Source organism: Elephantulus edwardii, unplaced genomic scaffold (genome assembly GCF_000299155.1).
Source record: "Elephantulus edwardii isolate Elephantulus edwardi_28Jun2011 unplaced genomic scaffold, EleEdw1.0 scaffold00015, whole genome shotgun sequence".
NCBI classification, from domain to species: domain Eukaryota; kingdom Metazoa; phylum Chordata; class Mammalia; order Macroscelidea; family Macroscelididae; genus Elephantulus; species Elephantulus edwardii.
Genome location: NW_006399765.1, coordinates 2,252,188 through 2,263,459, shown reverse-complemented (window position 1 = coordinate 2,263,459; position 11,272 = coordinate 2,252,188). Strand labels below are relative to the sequence as shown.

The window sequence follows — 11,272 nt, the reverse complement described above, 5'->3', positions numbered from 1 at the left end:
AGCTTACTCTAAGCCGGTGTTACCCTGGACTTTGCTCTGTAGAGAGACAAGCAGTCTTTCCTTTCTATCAGGGAAGTGACTGTGATGAGAAGAGAGGACTGTAAGAGTCTGGCAGTTCCTGCTTTGAGATTGTGAAATAGACATCAGATACAATTTAATACGTTAATGAAACAAGGACTGTAAAAGACTTTGTGAGGTGGCGTGGCTAATTGCTTAAGTGGCCAAGCTTTGTCTCTTGGCTTCTACACACAAACCAGAGATACTATTGGCTTTTTCTCATCCAGAATCTCCAGGAGTGTGATCTGGGTGAAGACCTCTGTCCTAGAAACTTGCAGAAGTGATGTATGTATTTGGACCACCAGTAGGAACTCAACACTTGAGCTCAGATGAGCTGTTCAGGAGGAAAGCTCACAGGGCCAGGTATGCATTTTCATGACAGTCTCAGGAGACAGGGTCTTATTTTCTATACTTCAGCTGTGTCAGTGTTATGATGAGCCCCTGTCATTGTGCAGTGAAGTCCCCTAGATTTGCATCTACGCTTTGACCACAGTGTAGGCACTTCCCCCTTTTCTCCTTCTTGTGAGGGAAATAGCTTAAGCTGAACAGGGAGTGAGGCCCTGCATGAAGTTGAGGTTCTTACTTAAAAGGAAGGAGAAAGCCCTTGGGAGTTGGAGTTAGGAAGAGTCTTGGTGTGGTCATCTTGCAGATAGCACACCCAGAAACATAAGGAGAGGTGTCTCTTCTGTCTGATTCCCTCAAAAGGTTTTGGGGAGAATGAACAGCAGGAGAAAGGTCTGCTGAGAATGTACTTTCTACTTACTGAATCAGTAACTGGATGTTGTCGTTGTGTACTGATAAATCAGGACTGAGTGGTGCTAAACCTCCAGCTGTTTTCAGAGGCAGTAAATCATGTGGGAGGAGAGAGCCCAGCTTTCTACTGCAGAGCAGCTGGTGGGTTTGATCCCTGTCCCTCTGTGTTGGCAACACCCTCCTTACCCCTAAACCACTAAATGATAAAACTATCTTATTGACATGTATTAAATTGAGTAAATAGAAAAGCAGTAGAAGATAAGCTGTGATTAGCACAATACAACATATTGATATCAATGTAATACTAGGAAAAAGGAAGATGCAAGAGATAACAGAAATGAAGATTAGACATTATTGAACACACATCTTGCAGTATCAGCGAGTATTAATGTACAAGTGGACACATAGGCAGACAAGTAAGATGAACATGTTGTTGTTGTTGTGTACCATCAAGCCAGAACCGACCCATAGCTGACCCTCCGGTGGGTTTTCAGAGGCAGTTAATCTCACTGAAGGAGATTGTCCATCCTCCTGTGGAGCAGCTGGTGGATTCGAACCATGTGCCTTCAGGATGCAGCGCAGCTTCTTGCCACTAGGCCACCAGAGCTCAGGTGGTTTAGAGAGACTACATTCATGATCACATCCAGGCTTGTTAAATATTAATTCTATTTTCATATTTATATATGCTATAAATATATTCACATATATTGGAGAACAAAATGTATAAAAGTTATGTAAACTTCTTAATCAAAACTAATTCCCTCCAGAGAGTGTATTACTAGTCTTGAGATAGCGGACACCCTCAGAGGACATCAAGGTCAAATAGTGTAACTCAGGACACAAAAACTACGTTCTGCTTCCTATTTTGGTGAGCAGCCACTGGGATTGTAAAGCTTTCAAGGACAATTAAGGAGAAACTATTGATCTCTCCATGTCCAGAACAAAGAAGAGAATCAGAGATACACAGAAAAATTTAGTTCAAAGGACTGAGACGCACAGATTTCAATCTCCACTATCCTCATATGGTCTGATGCAGTGTTCATTATCTATCCACTCTTTACCCATTTCCTCGCTATCTCATATCTTTATTCCATACCTGTCCTATTGTATCAGAGCAGTGTTATGAATTATTTATCCTTTTGTGACTGAGGTATTGCATTTAGCATAATGTCCTCAAAGCTCCCCCATGTTGTGTAATGTTTTATGGGTTCATTGTTTTCCAAGCTGCATAGTATTCCATTATGTGGATGTACCATCGTTTTTCTATACATTCATTTATTGATAAGTGCTTGTGTTGCTTCTAGCCCTTTCCTATTGTGAATAATGCACCAATAAACATGGGTGTGGATACATCTGTTTGAATTGTGACTCTGGTTTCTTTAGGGTATATCCCCAGCAATGGAATTGCTAGGTCAAATGGTTATTTCTTTTTTTTAAAATTTATTATTTATTTCAGTAACAATTTACAGAGACTTTGGATTTCCATTCATTCATTGTTGCAGTTTTCTCCCCTCCCAACCCTCCCCCTTAGTATACTACCCTCTTGGAAAAGTAAAAGAAAAAATCTTTCATTGTTTTACAATCCCTTTCCCCAGATCCACTCCACTATGCAGCCTTCGCTCTGGACTCCTGTCATGACAAAAATACCTAATCACATATCCCTTTTAAACAGTTTTTTCCTTCATCTGTTTCAATGCAGTATACATTATTGAACCCATCTTTCTCAGTCTCCTTCCAACCCTGATGTCAGTCCTGTTTTAACATAGTGGCACCATGCAGTATTTGTCCTTTTGTGACTGAGAGGCTTCACTCAGCATAATGTCCTCCAGGGTCACCCATTTTGAATAATATTGCATGAGTTCCCTGTTTTTCAGTGCAGCATAGTATTCCATTGTGTCTATCCATTCGTTTGTTGATGGGCACTTGGGTTGTTTCCAACTCCTTGCTATTGTGAGCAAAGCCGAGGTAAACATGGGTGTGCATATATCTGCTTGGATGTCAGTTATGGTTTCTTTGGTGTATATTCCCAGTAGTGGAATTGCTGGGTCAAATGATATCTCTATATTCCCCAGTGGTTGCACCATTTTACACTGCCACCAACAGTGAATAAGGGTTCCAGTTTCTCCACAACCTCACCAGCATTTGTTGCTTGCTGTTCTGGGGTGAGATGATATCTCATAGTTGTTTTGAAACAGGTTTTTAATAAATCTTCTTCCTTTCCTGATGCCACATTCTTCTTCAAGTAGTCTAAATTCTCTGATTATTGATGTGCATAAAAGTAATGTAGGGACGTACAGAGGTGGTGGAGTCGGCAGAGACTGGCTCACAAAAGCAGATTTTTGTATTTTCAGGAATTTTTCAATCTGGCTGTTAAATTCTTGATAGATGGGAGCTGACCAGAGAGGAAATATTTACACTCTAGAATTGGCAACAGCTACAAAGCAAACACTTTTTTCCTTTTAGACAAGCAATTGTTAAATATTAATAAAAATAAATATTGTTAAATATTTAAGTAAATAACTAAGTCTAACACTCTGAATAAGTATTTTAATATTCGTATTAAATGCAGGGTATAAAAAGCTTTTGCATTTTCATAGCTTTTGCACCATGAACAACAGGATAGGTAAAGAGGTGGGTGATACAAAACCCAGCATTTCCTTCACAAAGGGGAGGGGAAGTCTTCTGGGTTGTAGGAGTAGGGCATTTGGGTAAAGAGGGAGAAGAGAGTATTTTTCCTTTTTGGATTAAGGATGAGAATCCATTTATGTTCAGAAGGCAGGCTGGGTAGTCAGGAACGTGCAGGAATCACAAGATGAGAATTCTTCAGAGCACAGATATGAGTATATGCTTTAGGACGAAGCTCCACCGCATCCAAAGAGACACCTTTAGATGTTCACTCATCTTGAATTTTTCCTCATTTCTAGGACAGTGGAGTGAGTCATCCTCAGAGCCAATTCCCAAGACCCAATCGCAACAGCACAAAAGACAAGTAAAGAGTGTGGGCAGCAAGTGTCCAGGACAGGGAAGCACACAGAGTCAAGTCTGTGGAGATTCCATCTGGCACTTTCTTTCAGTCTGGGTCATCCAAGGTGGAAGGAAGGAGCTATGGGGAAATAGAGCCACATTTAATTACCTGCTTATTATTAGGAAATGTTTTCTGAATGACTACTGTGTCCCCAAGGATGCCATCTTCCTAGGAGGATAGTTCTCAGGGGGGTAGGAAGCTCCCTGGCAAGAACTGTTGAAAGCTTGCTCATTCTTCACAAAGTCTTAATACTCCTTCTTCAGCCCTCACCACTAATTCACATGGAGTGTCACCAGGACAACCCTCACAGCAACCAACCCAAGGCTCTCAACCATACACTGCAGGGTACATTCTCCACCCACCTCCTCCACTGAGTCCTGGTGTCTATATAATCTGAATATGGTCACTAGGAAAAGGACTCATTCCATTGTCCCTCAGACTGCCCACTTCTGCATTTTCTCCATTCAGCCTTTATTGTGAGATGCCCTTTGAAAGCCCTTTATCTAACTCATCTTCCTGTGGACCCAAATGCAGCCTGGGACCTGGAAACATCTTAGAGGGTTCCACAAAATCCCAGAGGGAATTGAAAGGAAATGGGCCCCCTCTCTGAACTCCAGGTTGGTCCAGATAATTTGTGTATATGAGATCTTCTTCATTGGCCCTTCCTACCAGAGGTGACTTTTCACCTCTGTGGACACACGTGGACTTACCTGCTCTCTATGAATCTGGAGCTTCTCCAAAAATTTGCATTCAAAACTTCTGCTTCCTGTGGACATAGATGACAGAGACAGCAACCACCAGGAGTATCTTTAAGCCCAAGAGGAGAGTGGAGCACATGGCTTTGAGACTGGAAATCAACAGATAGGAGAAGTCATCAGAGAAGGCACACAGGAGATCAAAGCCAGGGCTTCTATTTACTCCCTCTGAGCTTCCTTGTGACCACTGAGGCTCTGAAACATTTGAACCCCAATTCTGCCTGTCCTCATTCTCATTTACCCTCTCAGCAGTCAAACAAAGAATGCCATAACTGGGAATGGTCTCAAAAATGACCTAGTCCCCGTTGTCCCAGAGCAGATGCCTCTTGTACCCTTTATGTTAGACACAGAAAATTGGACCTGGGAAAGTCAATTCTTGTCTTTTAAGAATGAGCTATTTTCTTGTCTTTTTAAAAAATTTTTATTTATGTATTTGTTTGTTTGCTTGCTTGCTTGTTTATTTATTTATTTTATGTGTGTACCGTCAATTTGGATCTGACTGGTACAGGAAGCGATTGTTCTTCCTTCTTCAGCAGAGCATCTGGTGGATTTGAACAGCGCACCTCTGGGATTGCAGTGCAGTTTCCTGCCACTAGGCCACCAGAGCTTACCAAAAATGAGCTATTTTCAAATGAAACACATAGGAATTAGGTTCATTCTCAAAAGATTTGCTATTTTTTAAGACCAAGGCCATGGTCTGGAAATCGTGGTACCTTGAGGGGAATCCCAAAGTGTTGAGAAAGTTAAATATTAAGACAGCTGTAAAAAGGTGGTGTCTACCCAGAGATGACCCAGAGGAAAGGCCTGATGTCTGATTCCAACGCTAAACAGCCGTTAAGACTCCAGGGAGCACAGCTGCCCCTGCTGTGAGGCACAGAACACAAGCACACAGAATGAAACACAAATCACACAGCACGGAACACAGTCACACAGCACGGAACACAGTCACACAGCACGGAACACACATACAATCACACAGCATGGAACACAGTCACACAGCACGGAACACACATACAATGACACAGCACGGAATACAGTCACACAGCATGGAACACACATACAATCACACAGCACTGAACGCAATCACACAGTACGGAACACAGTCACACGGCACGGAATACAGTCACACAGCATGGAACACACATACAATCACACAGCACTGAACGCAATCACACAGCACGGAACACAATCACACAGCATGGAACACAGTCACACAGCACTGAAGGCAATCACACAGTACGGAACACAGTCACATAGCACGGAACACAATCACACAGCATGGAACACAGTCACACAGCACGGAAACACAAATCACACAGCATGCAATGCAATCATACAGTCATCCAGCATGGAACACACATACAAACACACAGCATAGAACACAATCGCACAGCATGAAACACAATCACACAGCACAGAACACAGCCATCCAGCATGGAACACACATAATCACAAAGCACGGAACACCCATAAAGACTTCAGGGAGCACAGCTGTCCTCTGCCACACACAGTCTCCATGAGTCAGAACTGACTTGACAGCAACGAGCTTGGTTTTAGTTATTTTGTGTCTCTGAGATGCAGTTAGGGACATATGGACCAAAATGCACTAAAACCCCCTGGATAACTAAGGACAATGGCATATAGTTGTAGCTATTAAGTGCCCTGGAGTAGGAACTGACTCATAGCTGATCCTTTCAAGAGGCAGTAAACTTCATGGGAAGAGATTACTCAACCTCAAAATACCCTTCTAAAACCACAAGGAAAAATACAAGAAAGGGAAAAAGATATTCTATACAAAAACAAGGCTCTCAGGACTATTTACAAGAATGCAAAACGACAAATAATTGTGAGTAAGAAAGAATAACTAAATGATGGGCAATCTCCTCCCGTGTGATTTACTGCTTCTGAAAATCTGCTCGCGGGTCAACTACGGGTCAGCTGCGACTCGATGGCACACAATCACCACCACAACAGTACGCAATCTCACATGCTTCCAATGGTAATTGGAAGGCTGATGACTAGACAGAGAGGGAATCTCGCTTTGAATGTTACGGGTTTTCTGTACAGGCTGGGCTGAGGGTACAGATAAACTGTGATTATTTCAGGGCAATCAACTGATCTAATGCTAATAATGACAAGCCGTCTTTAACACCCCTTATTACTCCCTGAGTGCTAGTTTTTCATGTGTAAAACTCCAAATCAGAAGGTTAAAGGAGGAAAAGAGAACGTACGTAAGCAGAAATATAGTCCTAATAGGTTCTTTTAGTTTGTCTTCTACTGTACAGGATATACTTTCCTTTATTTTTTTTTAAAACTCCAAAATTCTAAAAAAAACCCCCAACCCCTCAAAATCCGTTTCCACTTCATTTCTAGAGGTTATTTCCATTGGCCATTGAATTCTACATTTAATAGGTAATTCTTTCTCTTTTAGCACTTTAATGTTGCTTTTCTGTTGTCATGTGCCCTTTGTTTTCCAATAAGAATTCATGTTTCAGGCCTACTGCTTTCTTGCCTTAGGCCTTTCTGGGTGTGTCTGCCTGAAGAGTCTCTCAAGCTTTCATGTTTAGTAGCAGCGTGAGTACAATTTACCTAAATGCTACCAACCAACCCAGCTTTTTGAATTTATGGATTAATTGAATCTAACAACTTGGGAAATTTTCAGACAGTATTTCTCCAACTAGTTTTCACCCCCAGTTTGTCTCTCTTCTCATCAGGATTGAAGGAAGACTCATTAACATTGAATAGGTATGGAGAATGGACACAACCCTAATGACGTCTTTTCTGATTTCAAACAATGCAGTGTTCCCTTTTTCTATTTGAGAAATTTCTTCTTGATCTATGTTTAGGTTTCCTAGGAACACAATTAAATATTATGGGATTTTCATTCTTCTCAATGTTAGCCATAATTTATTGTAATTTACACAGTCAAATGCCTTTACATAATCAATATAACACTTTTCTGGTATTGTATGCATTTAGCCAAGATCTCTCTGACATCAGCGGTGATATCCCTCATGGCCTGGCCTTTTCTAAATCCAGCTTGAATTTCTAACAGTTCTCTGTGAGTGTACTATTCCGGCAATTTTTTTTTATGTGTGTTTTTAAAAAAATATTTATTTATTTATTTTATTATTTTTGTGTGCGTGTACCGTCAAATCAGATCTGATTGGTACTGGAGGAGATTGCCCCTCCTTCCCCGGCAGAGCATCTGGTGGATTTGAACCGTGCACCTCTGGGATTGTAGTTGCAGCTTCTTGCCACTAGGCCACCAGAGCTCCAATTCCGGCAATTTTTAAATAAAGTATTTGCAGTGAATAAATCACACATTGTACAAAATCTATCATGTGATCTCCAGTTTCTTGTCTGTCAACAAGGCCATATTTTTTGATCACCAACTCTTCTTTGATTTCAACTTTCACATTCCCATAACCAATGAATCTTGAGTGCATGTTTGATCCATTTCAGACTGAAAAGGTTGGTAGAAATCATCAATTTTTTGATCTTTTGCTTTTGCAATTGATGCATAATAGTTGGTTTAACAAGACTTTCTTGAATGTATATGGATAATATTCTATCACTCACGGCATTGTATTTAGAATCTATTTTTAAATAGTCTTTTTTTTATTATGAATGCCATAATAAATCATGGGATTGTCTAATTCAAAATGGCCAATACTTGTCCATCTCAGCTCACCAATGCATAGGATACCAATCTTTGGTGTGCCATTATATTTTGGACACCTTCCAATTTTATTAGATTCCACATTCCAGTTATTACTGGATGTTTACAGCTATTTCTCCTCATTTTAAGTCTTGCTGTATCAGCAAATGAAGGTCCTTCATTGGGCGAAACCTTTACTTCATACGCATATTATGGCAGGCCCTTCATTGGGTGAAACCTTTACTCCGTTCCCATCATTATGGCAGGTCTGTCCTTCCTTGAGTGAGACCTTTACTCCATTCCCATCATTATGGCAGGCTCTAAGGAGGTAGCTCTACTTAAAGGAAGCAGCTCCACTCAGAGTCATAGTTTGAGTACCTTCCAACCAGAGGGGCTCAGTTTCTGGCGCCACAGTTGATGCTCTACCATTGTCAAAGGCCTGTTATTACAGAAGTGGATGACAATACTGCTTAGTCTGTCTCAATCTGGAGGTTCCACGGAAACCTGTCCTCTTCAGGTAACAGCCGAGCCACCACAGTTCATGAAGTGACAGATAAATGGTTGGCAAAAGGTAGGAAAACCTTTAATGTAATAGATTGATACAGTGACTACCATAATGAACTTGAACACAACAGAGATCCTGAGGGCAGTGTAGGATAGGGAAAGGTTCAGAGGTGGGTTTGGGTTTTGGTTTTGTTTTTTTATGCAAGCAAAGAAAAAAGTTTATTAGAGAAATGTACTTTGAAAAGGACAGATGTAGGCTGAGGAGGTACTGCTAGCCCACAATTCCCAGATCTGTTTATGAGTCATTGTCGAGTTGAGGGCTCCTAACTAGATAGGGTAACTTCATGTCAGAATCTACTCGAGGGTAATGGTTTAAATTTGGAGTCAGAGTAAAAGAAGCATTAATGAAAGTGTCCTGATGATGCAAGAGTAGGTTCTGGCTGTTAACTGAAACAATGACAGATTGATGCCATCCTTCAAAAGAGAAAAGGCAGAGACAATCTGACTCTGCAAAGACTACTGACTAGAAATTCCTTTGAGACAATTCTCTACTCTGTCAGGTGGGGCTAAAATGAGTAAAACAGACTTATGTCAACCTAACAACAGTAAGTAGAACAACCTAAAGACAAAACATAAATAATATAACACTCAAATATTAAAGATAAATCTAAGATACAATTTACTAAAAAGCTAGGTGAGGAAGAGTGAGGGGCTTACAGGTGAGGAAAACTGAGGAGCTCACAGGTGAAGAACAGTGAGGGACTTGTAGGTGAGGAAGAATGAGGGCTTATCCAACAGGACATCTGTGCTCTTGGTCCACATGGGGACAGTGAACTTCAGGGTCAGCTGCTTGGTGACTGCTGGCTGCATGTCATGCACCACCTGGCCACATCCTCCCTGAGGGCAGATGACGTCACCAGGGTCCAGCTCTTCAGGTTATAGGTCCCATCCTTGTCCTCAGTGAGGATCGAGGCTGAATGTGCTCGGGACACATTTCCATTCTCCAACCAGGTCAACTTTAGGCTCTTGGGGCAGAACTTCTTCACCTGGCAAGTGATATTCACCTGGTTCGCTTGGGCTAACTGTGTAATCTCCAAGGTTGGCGGAAGTGAAAGAGCACAGAGCAGAAGCTCTGACCTTATAGAACACACAGATCACAGAGAGGGGCTTGAGAACAGGGAACTTAATGACTGATGTCACCAGTGACCGGCACACAGGAGAGACTCACAGAATGACAGCTTCTCGTAGGGCAATAGCAATAAAAAACAGGTCCAGTCACTTATATTCACTCAGAGTGTAATATTCGCAGCAAAATAAAATTCTCAAGGACATGTTAGCTTAGCTTGTAGTCAATGTGCAATTATTGCTGCTACTCTTGGTAAAAGAAATGAAGTTACCTAGCTCTGTGCTTGGCACCTGGAAGGTGCTTGACTGGATGCTGCTGTTAACATAATAATAGTTGAGACTGTTGAGCAGCAGGATTGTTGGAGGGTAGATGATGGTACAGGTGTTGGGAATTAGGCTGGTCAGCAGTGGAAAAACAGGATGAGGGTCTGGGCTGGGTGTGAGTGTCCTCTACCTCGGACTGTCTCAGAGAAGTTGGCCGTCCCACGAAGAAAGCCCTGCAGGGTCCTGTGTGTCACCTCACAGATGACCTGGCTGTGGACGTTGTCCTGGTCAGCATCACCTGAGCTGTGCTGAAGACGCTGTAGGAAACACTGTCGCCCGGCGGGACCACCTCTTCCTGGTGGGTCAGTAGCTCATTCCTGTTTTTCAACCACTTCAGAGTGATATCTTGGGGGTGGAAACCATGGGACACGCAGGTGAAGCTCACTCTGTGCCCAGAGGTGTCCCTCATTGAGTGGCTCAATACCACGAGGGCAGAGGGCTTGGCTACAAGAAGGAGCATTTGTAACAGTCACCATGAGCGATACGTGTGTGACATCACTGTTCATACTCTTCCTGCAGACTATTCTCTAATCCTGCTAATTATGCTGGACCGTGGGGCTACTGTCCTCATGTCACAGAGCAGGACGCAGAGGGGACAGAAGTGAAGGAGCCTAAAAGAGTCAGCAGAAGAATGGACACGGCATTTTAGGCTGAGTCCGACTCTGACCTGATCCTCCATGTCCTCACATGGCTGGTGAGCCATCAGGTGTCACTGTCCCCTGAGTGGCCACACTGTTGTTGGTAGGTGCCATCAAGTGGACTAAGATTCATAATGACCCTGTCTATGAACAACAAATCAGACGTCTGACCTACTCAGGCCGACTGTAGTGGTCACTGCCTAAATCCTTCTCATTGAGAGGGCTTTTGTTTTCCTCTCTAGTTGACATTTTCTAACTGGCTATCCTCGGCAAGGCTATATGGCAGGTTCATAGCTGGCCAGTTCGAATCCCGCCTCTCTCACTAAAGTTGGTGTCCAGGGCAGCAAGGCTGTGAGTTAGGTACTAGGAGAGCAGGCACAGAAGTAGGTGCCGGCGTCGGCTGGGGTGATGTTGTTGATGCAGATGGAAA

At 42.5% G+C, this 11,272-nt stretch overlaps 1 pseudogene; it reads right to left on the bottom strand.

The window, feature by feature from the left end:
- Positions 1–9,493: 9,493 nt before the first annotated feature.
- Positions 9,494–10,664, bottom strand: LOC102858691 (annotated as a pseudogene).
- Between the last annotated feature and the right edge of the window lie 608 nt (positions 10,665–11,272).